The sequence below is a fragment of the Corvus hawaiiensis genome, chromosome 26 (assembly GCF_020740725.1).
Source record: "Corvus hawaiiensis isolate bCorHaw1 chromosome 26, bCorHaw1.pri.cur, whole genome shotgun sequence".
Classification (NCBI taxonomy): Eukaryota; Metazoa; Chordata; class Aves; order Passeriformes; family Corvidae; genus Corvus; species Corvus hawaiiensis.
In genome coordinates, this window is record NC_063238.1 from 8,735,401 (window position 1) to 8,753,314 (window position 17,914).

General features: G+C 37.9%; 1 long non-coding RNA gene across 1 annotated transcript in view; it reads right to left on the reverse strand.

The window, feature by feature from the left end:
- Positions 1-990: 990 nt before the first annotated feature.
- LOC125338411 overlaps positions 991-17,914 on the reverse strand; it is a 29,661-nt gene continuing 12,737 nt past the window's right edge. Inside the window, exon 3 of the long non-coding RNA XR_007208294.1 lies at positions 991-1,180. This is a non-coding gene — a long non-coding RNA (uncharacterized LOC125338411). The remainder of the gene's footprint in view (positions 1,181-17,914) is intronic.

Consider the following 17,914-nt stretch of genomic DNA (forward strand, 5'->3'; position numbering starts at 1 on the left):
CTTAAATTTTCATCTTTCTGATCTACTGATGATCGTTTTGTTTTGCAGTTAGCTGGTGACAAAGCTAACAGAAAGTGATTTCTCACAGGGACTCTCTTCCCTGCCCCTATGCAGTGATTTTTCTGTCACAGTGATGTTTGAAATTCATTTTGCCTGAAATTCACCATTTCACTACAATGCTGAAATTCAGTAGGAAACCATTGTAAAACATCTAGAATGGTGTTTCTTGTCCACAATGGCCCTATCTATCTGCCTGACTTAGGATAAGAACAGGCACCTTTTCCACAATTCCTGTATCCATTTTGCTAGTCCTGAAAGGTCAAGGTATTGGTCTTAGCTTCTACATCAAAATGCTGAGAGTTTCATTATATGGTCTATCATGAGCTCATGATTTTGTCACGGTGAACTTGGTAGCAAAAGAGCACCAATAACCTACTCTTCAATTTTCACTCTAGCAGCAACACTACAGCAGACTTTGCTTTATGTGGTGCAATCGATTCAAGGGATTTGCGTGCAGGGTTCAGTAGGTCAAATTCGATTGCTGAAATTCCAGTGTTGAGATGCCCGAAATACTGCAAACAGCATTTTGAACAGTATTAATGTACTCACCCTGAACATCAGGCAATCAAAAATGTACAGCTATTTGAAATACATTTTGAAATTATTACTTCTGTAGAGGAAATTTAGTGAAAAGGCTAAGAGGGTTATAAAACAAACATTTGATACAGGGGTACAGAGCCAAATTCAGTTTTAGGTCAAATCCAATGTGTTACAGAAAATATTGTTTGTAACAATGATATTTTCAGTCAAATCCAGGCAGAATGAAAAAGGAAAGGCGGAAGGAAAACACAACATAAAGAACAACACAGGACAATTGTCTTGCAATATCTTCAGCTGTCTCACACAGACTGTCATATATACGAATTCAGTCCTGAGCAAAAGCTGTTATCATGTGCCTCAGACAATAGCTTTACTTACTCCGAGAGCAGGCCCACATTACCTCAAAAATCTGGAATATCCAGAAGATCCATTTCTGAGTAAACCATGGCAACCTCACAGCCAGCACGTAGCAGAACTTGAATGACTGAAATGTCTCTGTACCTCGATATGGGAGAGCAACTTCTTCTTGGGGGAGGATCAAGATGAAGGAAGTCAGTGGCTTGAAGGAGGAAGTAGAGATCTGTGAAGAAGGAGAGGGAGGAACACAGGGAGGAACTGAGACTCCTGTAACCTAAGGCAATGAGCAAGGGAGATGAAGTGTGAGGAAGGAGAGGACAAGAGACCCTCACTCATATTTTTCTGTACCATCACCACAAGTACCTTTAATCTTACTGATTCTTTTATTTCACCAGTAGCTGCCTACCCTACTCATATGGACCTTACACGCACTTTGCCTCCAAATCTGTCACTGCCCCTTGCACTGAGAATCTGCTTTGGAAGCTAGCTTTACCTGTAGCACTGAGAAGCCTGGAAGAAGCTCCACTTGCAGGGAAAACTCCTTAAATTCCAAAGGCAGCTATAGTTTTGAAACACTGAGAAAATTTCAGGGGACTTTTTTGAGAGTTAGCTGCCAGCTGTCATCGAAATTGTTCAGATCATTCTGGACGCTCACAAGTCTTCAGTGTTTGGACCCACTTGCAGCTGTTCCCAGAGCAATTTAAGTCTTAAGAGCCTCAGAAGAGTCCAGGCACTGGACAGGCTTTGAGTCTCTCAGTACAATTTTGTGTGAGGAGGCAATTCAATAAAACCTTCTTGGGAAATGAAACTCCTGTTTCACAATCTGTCCTGGACTGAGCACTGACCCTGTGGACCTCTTTATGATTTAACCCTGCCCCTTTCCCCAGACCATGATGAAGGCCCTCTGGGAGTCCATCCTGAACCTGTGCAAGCACCTGACAGTGTCCCTGGGAATGAAACCACAATTCTGCACAGTGTTTTTAATATCTTCTGCAGACCAAATTCCCCTCAGCTTTGCTCATCCATCCCTGGTGGTGTACCAGAGGTGGTTTTTTTTCCCCAGGAAGGCACATCACTCTCTGTATCATTTTCCCTCAAGGTGAATAGTATGGGTACCACTCTTCGAAAGTATCTGAAACTTAATCTGTTGCAGGATTCCCACCATCAGCCCCCTCAGGTGGCTCATATCTGTAGCTGAGAGATTGTTTCCTTATCATTCCTGTACAGACCTGCCTTGGAAAACCAGCTTGCTCTGGGTGGAAGACATTTGCTTGTCCATCTACTTGAGGATGATTAACAGCACTCTGCTATCACTCCTGGGTTAGGGTTAATTGAAGATGATGCAGGGAAGCCTCAAAGAGACAGAGCTTGCAGACTGAGACCTGAATCACACAGAACCCAGGCAGAAATCTTAAGCTGCAGACAGCACCTCCAAACTTCACGCAACCAACCTTGCAGTGGAAAGGGGGAAGAGGTGAGGAGCCTGTGTGCCTACTCAGCCACCTGCTAAAGACTCTGCAAGCCAGAAGTTTCGTAGCCAGAGACATGGACAATGGGGGCTCTTGCCTGTGGGACAGACTAGGAGCAGACACTTGGAGTTTCATTATTAGACATCATATTACATGCCATTAGATTCCATACATTTGCTTTCATGTTCAGCTAATAATAATTTTTGACTGGCACTGAGAATCTCAATGCAAGGATCTGGCTGCCAAGGTTCCACCAAAAATGTAGCCTTTTCTTTCATTTAGTTTCATTGAGCAAAGCAGCAGCCGGGCTCCCACTGGGGTCACTGCCCTGCCTGCAGATAGTTCCATCCATGCTCGATCCTTTATTTAAAAGATATATGTATCTTTCTCTCTCTATGTGTGTGTGTGTGTATGAGAGAGAGAGAGAGAGAGCTGAAGAAAATCCCAGAACACCTGTATTATTCTTCTTTCCCTTTCTTATCTTTTAGTTCTTTAAAAGGAAATTCAAAATAATTTATTCATGCCTATTTCTCACCGTTTCTTCATTGACAATAATGTAATTCTCATTAGACCCATGGATGGGAAGTTACATGATTCTTTATTTCAATATAAACAGAAGCTGGCAAATGAATTCCTTTCAATTTTAGTTGGATATGTGAGTTAAATAGAGGGTTTCAGTTGTTTTTCTCTTAATAATCAGTCTCATTTTTAAAAACCTCATCATATTTTTGTACAGTGGAAAAAAAAAAAGCTCCAGTTTTCAGCTAAAATGTATGGATATCATTTGCAGAACTGAAAAGGGAAGCCAGCTCATTAAGCTCACCACCATTCACAGTTGTTTATAAAGTGGCCACATTAAGAAACCCTCAGTGTTTTACTTTGGTAGAATATCAGCAGTCACACCATATATGCCAGCAGTCACACCATATATGAAAGGGATTTCCAAGACAGAAAACATTCCCAGTGCATTGACTAAAATTCAACACTTTTCACAAACATTTCAGGTTGTTTCAAATTGTTCCAATTTCCATTATCTTGTATAGTCACAGCATTTGGAAACAAAAAAGACCGGAGTAAATGCATAGGAAGTTAAAATGTCAGAGGTCCCCTAAATAAAAGCAGTGTAAAATAAAGAATACCAAGCAAAAAATCTCAGTGAGATTTCTGCACTGTGGTTACATACCAGGTTTAATCAGGCAATTTATGTAGCCAAAGCTTCTCTTATCAGTTTGGCAGGGTTTTGTTTTTATTTTTCAGTGACCCAGAGACCAACCCTAATTTTAACAAAGCTTTAACATGCATGTGTGCCAGTGAAAAATCATGTGCATTTTAAATTTCTTTCACGCAGTTTCATCAGTCTATTAGAGCAAAGATAGAATTTCTAAATTGTCAAAAAGATGCCAGTTTCGGGCGTCCTTAGGATAAGCCAATCTATTCAATTCGGACAAAACCCACCAGTACATAATAGTCTTTACAAGCTCATAAACCACCATACCACCCAAGATGTTAACAAGCTGGCATGTTTTGAGCATCAAAGATAGAGAGGAAACTGTGTTTACATGTTTGGCACAAAAACTAATGAGGAAAGTCAATTGGCCCTTTGTCTTGAGGGTCTGAAGAGCTGCGCTCTAATGTTTGGTTTCTTGGTTGGCACTTGTTCAAGTAATCACTCGTGGCCTGACAAAGCAGCACTTGTGTTTTATTAGTGGCCATGCTGAACTCTCCTGCCTGGGCTATGTTGTCTCTCAATAGAGCACTGCACCAGAGGGCACACTTATTTGAAAACACTAAATCAGAGCATGATGATCTTTGCCCGACAAATACAACCAAGAGAGGAGGAAAACTGTGACAACAGCTCTCCTTTTGTTAGAGAAAGTGTGGAAACAACAACTGGTGTGTGTGCATGTGCATGCATGTAAGAACAGTCCTGAAATACCAATGACAAAATGAGCAAAACTTTGTTCCCACAATGAGATGCTCAGAGCCAACTGGATTTGCTCCATGCTTGGGAACAGGACATTGGCAAAGCTAAAATTCATGTTGCTCACAACTGGGAGAGCAGACATAGCATTGTTAATGTCTCGGGTCAGTCTGGCGCCGGCGACAAAGCTACGGGCTCAAGAAGAAGTCGTATAGTGCAAAGAATTTAAAAGCCACTGTTTCATCTACTTAAAACAGGTAAAAGTCAAACCCTGGAGGGTTGGGCTTCTTTATCTGATGAAACTCAAACCTTCAGCTTTCAAATACTTTAAAAAGCACAAACTCGTCAGCAAAATTGGGCTGAGATTTGTGACTTGGGAAATTGGACTTTCTTGTGAAACTGTTGGTACTCCTTGCCAGAAAGATGAGAGCAAACTTGCAAACTCTGACTCATTGCAGCAGTTCCACTGACTGTAAGAAATAATTGCACGTAGATGAATTAACTGTTCCACTTATGATGTCTGTATGTAGGAAAGTCACCAGTCTGGAGGTGAGGAAGAAAAAGCCCAGAGGGATACAAAAATGAAAAATAATGACTGAATCGAAGATCCTTTATCTTGGGCTATTCTGTTTAAACCATCTTTTCCTGTCACTTAGAATCTCCTACATAGGATATATAGAATATATTCAAGTATTGCAACAAAGTTTTATATGCCACCTCCACTTAGCTTCACTAATTTAACCAGAAAATCTAGTTTTAGTGCAGCTATCTACATGTTAGATGTATGCTTAATAACATCCAGTTTTGTAGGTCTAATCTCCAGCATTTTCCAAACTTGGGGAGGGGGGTGAGACAAATAGCAGGTGAGTTCTGTTTAAAATGTATTTTTAAAGGACAAGAAAAAAATCCTAATAATTTTTGTTTCAGTGATACTTGAGTCTGAAATTAAATAAATGCAATATTAAAGCCTTATATATGAAGAACTATTTTTGTTTTCACAGTTCAATATTTGGAATTAATTTTGAAAATTTTCCTGTACTATGATTATTTACAATCATATTACAATTTAAATTATATAAAGGGGGGGGAGGGGGGGAAGAAGGAAATAAAATAGTGCAAGAGTCATGTCAAATAAAAAAAACAAAACCAAAGCTAAAACCAAATCAAAACCAATCAAGAATTTGGTCTCTGAGGTTTTTTAATTTTATAAAGATGCAGCGGTTTTCTGAAGATCAAAATATGGCTCGCTATATCCTTTCAAAAAAAACCAAAAAACTTGTCACATTTCAAACAAACTAAATATTACACACATTATAACTGAACAGTCTCTAAACTTTTCCTGCCACCAAAATCATTAACTGAACTGTGAAATTCTGTAACAATTCTGGAACCATACCAGAGGGACAACAAATTGTGTTTTCAGTAACTATGTGTCTGAAGAGTCAGCTTTTCTTAATTTTTGTATAAGATTCTGAGCATAATTTTTGGCTTTCAAAGAAACTGTAGTTAATAGGTGCCGTCTCCAGCTCAAGATGATCATTGAATTTCATCAGGCTATATATGTGGCAAATAATGCTGTATTTCTTGTCTGATAAAACTCTAGTGCAGTGGGTATAGTAAAGCATTTCTGCATTCAGTTAGGTCTTGGCAGCTGCTACTTATCTGTCCTGAGACTAAACTCAGCCTCAGGAGAATACCTTGTAGGATTATTTCAGGGCACTGCAAAGGATGTGCTACTTTGACACTAAATATATATTCTTACTGTAGTCTTAAGGCTCCTTGGCACACTTCCCCAACACCTTCCCTCAGGAGATAACTCACAGTGAGTACTCATTTGCACTTTTTAACCTGCCCTCTGTTGAATACTTAGAGGTTCAGGACTAAAATCCAGTTTTAGCAGGAGCTAGTGTCTGCCCAGTGAAGATGCAAATAAAGAATTCCATAATTGTTTTGTGAACTGAGTCCAATATACCCCCATCTGTACATGCCCTTAAAATGCTAAAATGATAGAACTTTGGTATTTGGCTCTGCTTTGGAATATGAAATAGACATTATTTCTCTATTATACAGCAAAGTTTCTTTCTGTCATACAGGTCAGGAATCAAGCAATCCCCTTAAGAGTAGTGTAGGAATGAAAGAGTAAATGCAATATATAGCTGACACTGAACCTTTTGAAAAACAGTCTCTATTAATTCAGACCTGTCAATACTTAAGTTTACCTAGGAGACCAGCAGTTTCTATATTCTGTTTTTGTTTTCTCTTCAAAAATTTGCCATTTATTTCAGCAACACATTTTTTCAAACATTTTACAAGCCTTTCCTTGTCTTAAGGGAAACATAGTACTCCCACTGTTTTAGGGATTACTGTTAACTTGTGCATTGTAATGGTGTGAATTACACTTTAAAACACAAATAAGGCATGTAGCAGATAGAACAGCATAAAGAAATTTTCATTACTTCCTTCAAATTTCGATCCAACTGGTAATCAATTTCTTAAATTTCTGCTTTATTTGTCCTCACATTTTCATTTTCTCTGTGTTTTGGATGATTTAAAAATTATTACAGTGGATTTTGATAACTGTGTATTATGGATACTGTTTGCTGGTTTACAAAAGACTAATTGCATAGTGTTTAGACGTATTTCTTTTATAAACAGGAATTATACATTGATTATTGTTTCATTCTAACAAAAGTAGTCAGAATTAAGTCATGCATGTATGGGTTCTGCTGAGAAAGCTGCAGACCAAGCAATCAAAAAAGATAAGAAAAATTAAATGCTTTAACTCTAGAATTAACTTTCCTCTATGAAATACAGTTATTTCTTATTTCCCCACTGTTTAACTTTTTTCCAAATATTATCAGGGAAAATGCTGGGTTTCTAATTTTTTTCCTTGAAAACCGAATCTCCTATTTTGAACTGACACTTTTATAACCTGCTAACCTGGTATGTGCACAGACACATGGAAATTATTTGCTTTGTGAATGAAAATTTTACAAAATATATATGTCTGAGAGCTAGTATTCGTGGTGCCTATGCAGTATTCTTATAAGGCAAATTCAGTAAAGGCAATGTCCTCAGCACTTACACCTTTAAACATTTCTTGGTAGTACAAAACTCAAGTTTCTTACCTATAAAAGATGGAAAACAGAATCACACCATTTGAATGTGTAGCTTGAAAGTGAATGTAGCACTTTACAATACAAGTTATTTCCTGGAAGTTAAATTTATGACGGGCTGGACTAAAGCGAGCGAAAAAGTGGTATCACACTATCACAGCGTGACAGATACCTATAAAGGATGTGATTCTACAGCACTGCCAGCAGAATTATGAAGAATAGGAAATGTTTTAAGGAATTTTTACCCTAAGCCTTCATGGAAGTTTAGAGACACAGAAATTTTAGTGCTAAAAAAGTAAATGTGAAAAATATCTATTTTATCTGTGCTGTTTACACCAATCAAAAGATACATTCACTGTGGAAGTAGAATTATAACAATAAAAGCCTTTCCTTAGGCTTTCTTTGTTAGAAATATCTCTGTGCAGAGGAACAGATAAAGTTAGCATCAGTATGTTTCCTAATAGTGAATCTTCTGCAACAGGGCTCTCTCCATTATTATAAGTATGAATGCTTCTATGGATATATTCGTTCTTGGACATAGTTGGCAATATAGTGCCTGAATCAAATGAAAGTAGGAGTAAAATATTTGTATATCATTTGAGAATTAATGACTCTTACACGATACAACAATAGAAATCTCTGGACCTGAAAAATGGAGATATTAATGAAAATACCTTCCGTATGAAACATTTCCAATTTCATCAACTTCCACAAATATACTATTTAGTCCTTTATTTTTCAGCAAGTTCCTATAAGACTTGGAAAAACCCTCTACTCTTCTTAAACTACATCTTTTCAAAAGCAATACAGAATGCTAATTTTCGTTTACTCAGACAAACCTCTCATTTTCTTCATTGAGAACTCTCCATTAAACTAAACATCTAAACCAATGTGCTGCTTTAGTAACTGGCTAGACTACTAAATCCAAACAGCGGCACCTAACAACATCATCTTGATTGATTTCAAACTGCACCTGTCCAGAAATCCTACTGATAAAATAGAAAACAGAATTCTGAATCTTCAGATGTTTCTGTTTGAAGATTATTTACAGTCCTAATTTCAAACACTTCCATTGTTCTGAACAATTTCTGTGTGAAATTTTCCTTACATGTTTTTATTAGCTAATGATTTTTCTTTGGTCCTTAGCTTTGAGCTTTGCAAGCTCAACACATACCCTTTACCTTGGCAAGTTATTTTTCCAGTGGTAGCATCATGAAGTTCCCATTCTTAATGCCAGGAAAGCAACACAAATTCATGCAAATAAATTACATTGCCGTACACAACTGGTGGAGACGTGGGAGATGGACTTACTAAAATTCATATTTAAAACATTTTTGTGTTCATATGGCACACTCAGCGCTTTTAAATTGAACCATCAGGATGTGGCATATCTGCTTTGTTATGCCTTTGATTTCCAGGCTATGTACTGGTCGCAAATGACAAGTATGCATGCATTCAGAAATACAGGTATTTTTCAGAAAGACCTGGAGCAGTGGCTTCAGTTTCCTCTTTCTTGCAAAAGGAAAGGTAATGGACTATATTCGCTCTGTCCCTGAACAGATCTGGCAATGAGGTCTTGGAATTAGTAAACAGAGTGAGAACCCTCTGGCCAAGAAGCTTTTGCAGAGTTGTGAGGATGGGCGCATGCTGACCGAGGCACTTTGCTTCCACCAGCAGCTGCTTGGCCGTCCCACTCCTTCATCTTAATCACCCTGCCTCTCAATGCAAATCCCAGTGCTATAGAGGAGTGTGACATGGGCAGCTGAGGTCTTTCTTCCTTGCTGAAAGAAAGAAGTCTGTTTGCGGAGGGTCCCCTCCACGCTTGGATGAATGGATAAGCATCGTTCCTGCACACATACAGCCCTTGCTGACTGAACATCATCATTTCCTTGGTCTAAGAACGTGGGGACCTGAAACCTCAGCAGTTCCTCAGTCTGTCTGAACTAAGGCTTATTAATGCATCACATAAGGCTCTTGTGTTGAAGGATTTTAGTCTAAAATATAAGCAAATGAAAACAAGCACAATACTGTGGGTGTTACATGGAGCCCTAATTTTTGTGCTCCCAAAGGTCCTGTACACTTTGACAATAGCCCCGGTGGACAAAATCTCTAACCACGTTTCTGAATAGAAAATCTACTTCCTGCAAGTTCGATTAAGCTAGCTAATTTACAGTCAAACACACTAATTTCGAGACAGGTTCTTCTGATGTTTTCCCTCTGTTTGCAATTTGCATCTTTAAATAGCTTGGTGTTTCAAAGCAGCAGCGGCAGTAAGGTCACAAGGTTTTATGTTAAATAGCAACATCCTCAGCTTTTTAAAGAAGAAACAGAGAGCAGCTGATCTGATGGAATATAATTTTCTTTCTTTCCCTTTTTTGCTTTGGGGTGAGAAAAAGGAAGGATTGGAGCTTCTTATGGATCACAGACATTTTACTCTGGAAGAAAGAGCAGATCTATAGGTCTTTGTGCTCTCGAAAGCAACACAGAATCACAGGTGTCCTTGATTATCAAGAAATCCTCTTCTTTTCTAATGGTTTGCCTTTCTCTCCCTGAGAACAGCAGGTCATCTTTCGGGCATGAATATCTCATTTTAAGGGGCACAAAATTCAATCTTAAAAGGAAAATTTTAAATTAGGTATATGCTGAATTTGAAGATTAAAAAAAAAAGAAATGCTTGTCAACATTCAGTATGCCATAAATCCAGGCGGTGCTGACCCATCCAGAGTAAACAGTTATAGTAAACAGATGTTTCTCAATCAATTCTGCCTGTGCTATGTTTCCATTTCTGAGGAACAGTGGTAACAGCACAGCAAATAAAGTGTGACACAATGACACCTTGCTTCAGCCTTTTTCCCAGCAAAATTTCCTTTCCCCCACCCCCTTTTTTTATGGTCACACAAAGTGAATTTCTGGGCTATGGCTACCCTGAAGCAGCTTTTCGTGCCTTGGGAGACTGGCTGGTCACTGGGATTGAAAAAGCCTGGATCTCAGAGCTCCAAGCAGTTTTGACAGTTGCTGAAGACATGTATCAGTAAATACTCTAAACTGAACTTAGCACAGCATCAAAGGCTCCCAAGCCGAGCTGCCCTGACAAAGCTATTCTCAGCCCATCAGGGCTCTGGGACATGCAGCCTCACGCTGGAAATGCTGCTGGCTGAATTACTCTGTGGCTCTGCATCCACCAGATTTAAAATCAATGTGTTTTTATCTCACAAATGTAGACGCACCTAAGTTTGAGAGGGGCGCAGCAAGAAATGCTGAATATCATTAAAATCATTGCTGAAAGCAATGGCTTTTGTATAATTACGTGTTCGTATGTATAGGTATGAATGTATAGATGGGTGAACACAGGATGTGTATCTCGACAGGTAAAACTAAGTTAGAGTAAAAGCAGTGCCTATACCTCACATTACAACTAATACTGTGACTGATATATCTAAAAGTAATCCTAAGGTTGTCAGTTCTAAAATGCTGATACATAAAAAAATGTCAAGGCATTCCTGGCGACAGGGAAAACATGCTTTGCCACATGCACAGAGGAAGATACAGATGTTCTGACCTATGTGGAAAAAGATAAACAGAACAAAAATATTCATTTTGAAGCAGATATAATGGTAATTTTATCACTGAGGCCTCTTTGGGGAAAAAATGCAGTATGTGATACATTGCACTTTTGCTCCACTTACGAGTCAGCAGATACAATTAAGACAAGACAGTTGGGAAATTTAATTCAGTTTAATTCATTATATATTTTTCTCTTTCCAGAGAACCATGTGATGTGGTAGAAGATAAGAAACCATGTCTTGTCATTCAATATTTATTAAGCAAACCAAAATAGCCTGTTTTGCAGAAAACAAATTTCATTTTGCCTGTCATACTACAACCTAGTGCCAATCTGATCTGTTGTATAGTCTCACTGAATCCAGTGACTTTGAAGTATATTGTGTATACAAATGTCTGGCTGTAAGCAGTCCTATGTATCAGCACGTGTGGAGACCAGCATGAACTTGCCATTCAGAGAAATACAGGGCTGTGAAGAAGGGGAGAGAATTCTGTTACCTTCTCTTCCTTATTTAGGTGCTGCAGAAGGATGTGAAAGTAGTTCAACAAGGCAAATTATACAAGAACAGTTCTTTTGAGTATGTTCTGATGTGTGCAAACATGACATATTTAATTAGTATTACATTCTATCTCTTATAAGAAATCCAAGATTTGAGATGGGATAATTATCTTTTAACAACATACAGCTGCTAAACTTCTCAGGAATATGGTACCCAACACGGGTTCTTAGAGCACGTCACAAATAACCACTTTCACGGCAGAACATTTATAAATGTCACGTCATGGAAGACAAAAGCTACTGTAGAAAAAGGGAAACATTTTTGTTCTTATAGATAAAGCAAGGCCTCAGAACCTCACACCTGTGCAGCAAGCAAATGTGATTAAAGGCAGAACAAACAAGCAAAAATCTTGCATTAAATAGATCATGAATTTGCTTGTGGGTCTGTAACAGATGTGTTACTACGGATGCTTTGTTTATCCAGTTGCAAGACTGTCGAAGAGAATCATTCCAGTGATGCTGCTTATCACGCTTTTAATTCTGCTCAGGCAAAACTGTTAGCTTTGAAAAAGCAATTTTTTTTTGGCCCTACTCTATCTGGCTGCACAGAATTTTCAAAGCACCACAATGTTGTAAAAAATGCCCTTTTAATCAGATTACCCTTGGCGAACGTCCCAAACTCAGGCTGAAGTGCAGTGCTTGTGGTTTCTCAACAGCTTACACTAAGCCTGCACCATGGAAATAATCTACTTTTAAAACCCAGGAAACAAATCGACTGCACTAAGGACATAAGTCGCTGTCATTAGGGAGTGATTAAGCTAAACATTTTTATACACTCTGGTAGCCCAGTTTCATATTGTGTACCTCTGTGCCGAGAGAAAGAATGGCACCCCAAATAACTGCTTGTTTGATTCTGGCACCCCAAAAAGATCTGGTCTTACACAAATTAAACTTAATTTTCCTCTAATAATCACAAGAGGAAAAAAGAGGGGGAGAAAGAGAGAGAGAGATTTGCTTTTAATGAATTAGAAAATTCAGTAAAATCAGCTTTACAAGCAATAAATCAACTGAGGATCATGAGTTTGATTAAAGACTGTACACGATATTTTTTGACACACATTAGCCTCTCCTAAAAATCATGTCACCTTATATTAAATTACTGCTACTTTTTTTATACAAACATATTTCCTTTAATACATAATTTATATTGGAAATTCTGTGTGTTTTTGAAGAGGCAGATACCATTTTTAAAATTTACCATTATAATGCCAGGTCTTCAACTTTCTGTGATGTTGCATTTTTCATAGTGGGAAAATACGACACTGAGATATTTAAACAGAAATTATTGTACCTCCCTCAATTTTCCTCTAACAAAATTGCAAAGAAAGGATATGGATCTGACTCTAATCAAATTATCTGGTGTCTGAGACCATCTTGCAATTTCTGTACTTGCAGATCCTAAAGAAGAAAGGATCTAGATGTCAGATCCTGGTGCATGAAGAGCAGAAGGTGTGTTTATGGGAGGGAGGGAGGGTTGTTTTTGTTTTGTGAGTCTGAGCTCAGGTCTGACATAGATGACATGTTCAACTGGTCTAAGGTACAAATCAGGTCTGTTCTTGATCCCTACTTTGGACATTCTGCTCATAGTCCATTTCTAATTTATGAAGCATGTCATTAATCCTCAATCTGTCAGCCTTTTTTTGACAATAATTCAGTCTGACAGTTGAAGGATTAATATTTATTAAACACCCCATACTTTAGAAGTCAAAGAAATGCTCAATTCATTTCCACGGCAAAATCTTCCAACTCGTAGAGAGCACTGCCCCCAATCTCTTCGTACCCCCTAAAAGCCAAATCAGCCAAATGGACAACACAATAGGAATAGCAGGTGACCAAGAGAAGCATAAGAGAAACAAAACAAAATAAAACAAAATGTAATTACAAGTAATCCTTCAGAAGACTTGGTAGTGGATTCATTTAAGGTATTCCTCTGCCCAAGCATATGTTTTCCGGCTCTTCCTTTCCCTTCCAGCCCTCCCCCTCCCTTCCCCACTCATAAATTATTCATAACCTGATAAATATGCAATTTCAAAAAAGTGCAGACACGGCAGCACTGCATTAAAAAAAAAAAAAAAAAAGGCTTGTGCTTTTCACACAGAAGACCTGAGCTGCACTTAACGGATGACAGATTTTCCAGTATTCAAAAGCTGTATTATATATATGATAGGAGTGAGACAGTATTTCTGGTCTGATTCCTTGCTAGACATGTTGTGAATTGTCTGTGGAAAGCTGTAACATAAAACAAATGGTGTTGTTGGTTTGGTTTGGTTTGGTTTCTTCGTTTCCTTTTCTTTCCTTTTTGAAAGACAATATATGGTGTAAAGCAATGATGTTCCCACTATTTAAAGTTTGGCTCAGTGCATGTTTTCAGGTCATTATAAAACTGGGGAGTCAGTACTGCAGAAGGAGCACAGCCACACATTTTCTCATGTAGCCCGTGCAGAATTTGCAGGTAGAGCACGTGCTGTACGTAATTCTCCAGTGATCCCACTGGGAAGGTCTCCCTCCTCCTAGAGTCCCCCTAAGCAGCGGCCACTTATGGGCCATCGTGTGAACGCTCTTCAGGGGCCAATTTCACAGGCTCTGCAGCAAAGTGCTGTGCCTGCTGCTTACATGCAGGTAAAGCCCACCAGAAGTAAGACTCAGGATGAGGAGCAGAGTACCTCCATTTTGTGGGCTAATTGCTTGATTACCACGCTGAAACAAAATGGAGGAAAGACTTTTTTCTTTCTTCCTTCCTCCTTCTTCTTTTTCTTTTTTTTTTTTTTTTTCAAAAGGAGCCCTGGGCTGATGTGACAGAAGAGGCAAAGTATCAGGAGAAAAATGGTGCTTAAGGAGCATCAGTCATAAAATCACTAATATGAAATGGAATATGAGAAATATAGATAATGTGTACACATTCCTACAGCTAATAGATGCACAGGACTCACGTACAGTTGATCTTTGGGCTTAGCAACAGTTAGAACATAAAAATGATTTCAACCCATGAAGTGTAACCTTTCAGATGAACATTTAAATTGGAAACACCATGGGTAAGAAATAGACCTCAGCATTTAATTTGGACTGGCTAGTTGGAAGCCTGTATTTACTGTACAATAATTTCAAATTTAATTAAATAACACTGCTGATGCCAGTCACATCAGCACTGTAAAGATGATTAATTGCATGCTTAAATGAAATATAAAGTGCCTTAAAAGTAACATCAATGCAGAGTCCTGTAAGCAGACACCATATGATAGATTTGTGCGCTTTCATGAGCCTACCTGCACCCCTTAGAAGCATGCCATAGTTAAAAAAAACAGGCCCTACATCTAAATGTAGCAATTGAACCAAAACCAGAGCCTTTTATGAGTTTCTTTTTTTTCCAGGAAAGCCTGATCTACCTTTTTTCCCCCCTCTTGACATGATTTTTTTATTTTACAGGAGAGCTTTCACATGATTTGCATTGTCATCTCATGGGCTGGCTATCGATAGGCAAACAGGGGCTGAGGCACTGTAATACGGAGCCACGCTGTCACAACAAGGCAGCTGGATGGTTATATATTCCACTTTGTTTCCATTGTATTTCAATCCTCAGAAGCAGCAGGACAAAGGGCCTGACAGAGTTAACCATGGATTGTCACCTTGATTTGTCCAGTCTAGAAGATATGCAGAAATGAATGATATTCTGCCTATAAACAAAACACAGAAACAAATAAACTGGCAAACAGCATTTTCCAGACTGAACTATCTGTAAGAAAAAAAAAAAAAAAAAAGAGAGAAAAAGAAAAAGAAAAAATATTCTGGTGTCTTTGTAGATGCTACATCCTCCATGGAGGAAATAAAACCAGGAAGAATCCTCAGATTAGCACACAGAAAAACCCTTCCCGTGTAACACTGTCTATCAAAAACAGCAGAAGAAAGCTCTCTGACTAAGGGCTGGGTTCTCTTCAACTAATCTGCATCATGTTGGTTTATTTTTCAGGAATGCTATGACAGTGCTTCAAAATGGAAGTTTTTATCATAAATGTAAACACTTTGGAGCAGGGACAATTCCCTGTGAATGATAAACTTGTTTGTGGGACTATACCCTTAACATTGTATAGGGAGGTGCAGTTATATACATGTGGAATACAGTAAACAAAGCATTTCCAGGAGAAGTACCAAATTAAAATCTTATTTTCTAAAAAAGTAAGACCAGTGAATGCAATTGAATTTCTACTCTTAATATAGCTCTGAATTAAATACAAAGAGTGTCGTATTTAACAATTACCTCTTAGAGAGATGAAAAGCAGGCAATTGCGGAGGAAATTCAGTGGTGAAGCAAGAATTATAATGAAAATCCATGACTGCTTTTTTTTTTTTTTTTAATTAAAACGGTTTCAAATTTTAACAAAATCATGTACAAAAGAAATTAAAAAATCCAACTTAAAAAAATTAAAGGAATCAGTTGTCTTTTGTCCTCTTTCTGAGTATATAAAAATTCTGGCTTATGCTTCTGATCAGTAAGGCAAATTGAACTGAAAAAAACCAGAGATGACTCAACAGAGCAGAGGTCAGTTTGAAACACCTTAATTTTTTATAGAAGATGAAAACAACCAGCAAGAAACCTCATTGTGGTTTCTGACAACCACGTGTTTATTAACTATATGAAAGACATAATCAAACTCTCATTTTGCTTATAAAACATACCTCACCAGAATGCACAAAATAGTTGCCTTTGAAGAAAAACCATTCAGAAACACGTCATTTATACGTCTTTTTTATTTATGAGATAAGCCTTATCAGAAGATGTGGTATTACATATCACAATAATGTATTCACTTCTGAGCATGCAGTACTTTAAGCAGATATGAAAGACTAAATGCATTTATTATTTTAGCATTGCTATTAGTTTTTAATAGTAGATTGGATGATTTTTGAATTTGTGTATGCATTTCGTTGTTTTACTATATGTGCACCAATTCTTTTAATAGTGCAAAAACACACACTAAAATATAACATGCCATCATATAATTTTAAGTATCTACTTGAAGCTATATTATGCATCAGAAAAGGAAAAAAATATATAAATCTTACCCACATACCGGAATGCTAATGTGCATCCTTCAAAGGGCTACACATTCAGAGTAAAGGTTTCAGCCCAAATAAAGCCCCTTGTATTATCGTATACATGCAAAAATATGGAAAAAAATGAAAAACTCTTTTTTTCTTTACCAAAATTGTTTAGGAAAACCTAGGCACACCAAAAAACCCATTTATTGTCCAAGGAGAAAATTGCACAGATTTGTCTTTCCTTGGAATTCTATGCAGCCAACCGTAATAGCTCTTTGACAGTTCACCTGACTGCAGCAGAAATGGGAATGTGATGGTTACAGTGGATGACAGAAAGGGGCCATTTGAAGTGCTATTATGCAGTTTACATGAGAAGATTTCCACAGATTTTGGTTTTATTTAGTTATGTTATGTACATTTTTTTGCCTTTTTTTTCTTCTTCCTTTTTTCTTTCCCCTTTACGTAGATGCGTACACCTTACAACAATAAAGAGCACATTCTTTCTGGACCTGCCATATAGAAAAGAAGACCTTAAAATTTCATAAGTATTTCCAAACTGGCTAGGGAGAGTCACTGTGCTTCACTACTAAAAATGGAAATGTTCTGTTCTCTCTTGCCCTGACCACATTTTAAAAGACTGTTATGTATGTTTTATTTCACCCAGTTTACCCAGCAATTTTAGACAGACTAATATAAACCAGGTATTGTATGTTCATACTTAAGCAGAAGCATTAGTGGAAGAATAATTTTTTTAATATGCACATTTGTGGGATGATTGGAAAGCTTTTGAATGTTAAGAATTGAAAAGGATATCCTGTAAACTCTGCACCCTGAAAAAATAATCTTTGAGCACCTTGCTGGAAGGATCCAAATCTGCAAGCTCTCGTTAGGATAAATGGTCTGACTGAAGCAAATAAGTCTTCTCGGAAGAGTAAAGCCTACTCACATGAGTCAGCACTTACAGCACCAAGCCGTGCCATTAAAGCATTTTATGGAAAGAATCGAGGTGGTTTTGCTTTGTGGGATTGCTGTGCTGTACAGGTCTCTCCGTTCAGGAACAGATGAGCCTAAACCAATGAACAAATACATACGGTCCTTTTTGTATCCAGATACCTACAGAAAAGCGTGATGGTGACATGCTGGTTGTTTTACGCTGAAACGTTTAAAAGAAAAAACACCTTCTCTGTGTAAGAAGATGAAAGGGTAAAAGTGGTAATGACTGAGCTACACTGTCCTAACTTACTCTGCATTTGCATGTGATTTATAATTTTATAAAGGGGAGAATACAAGCAACTGT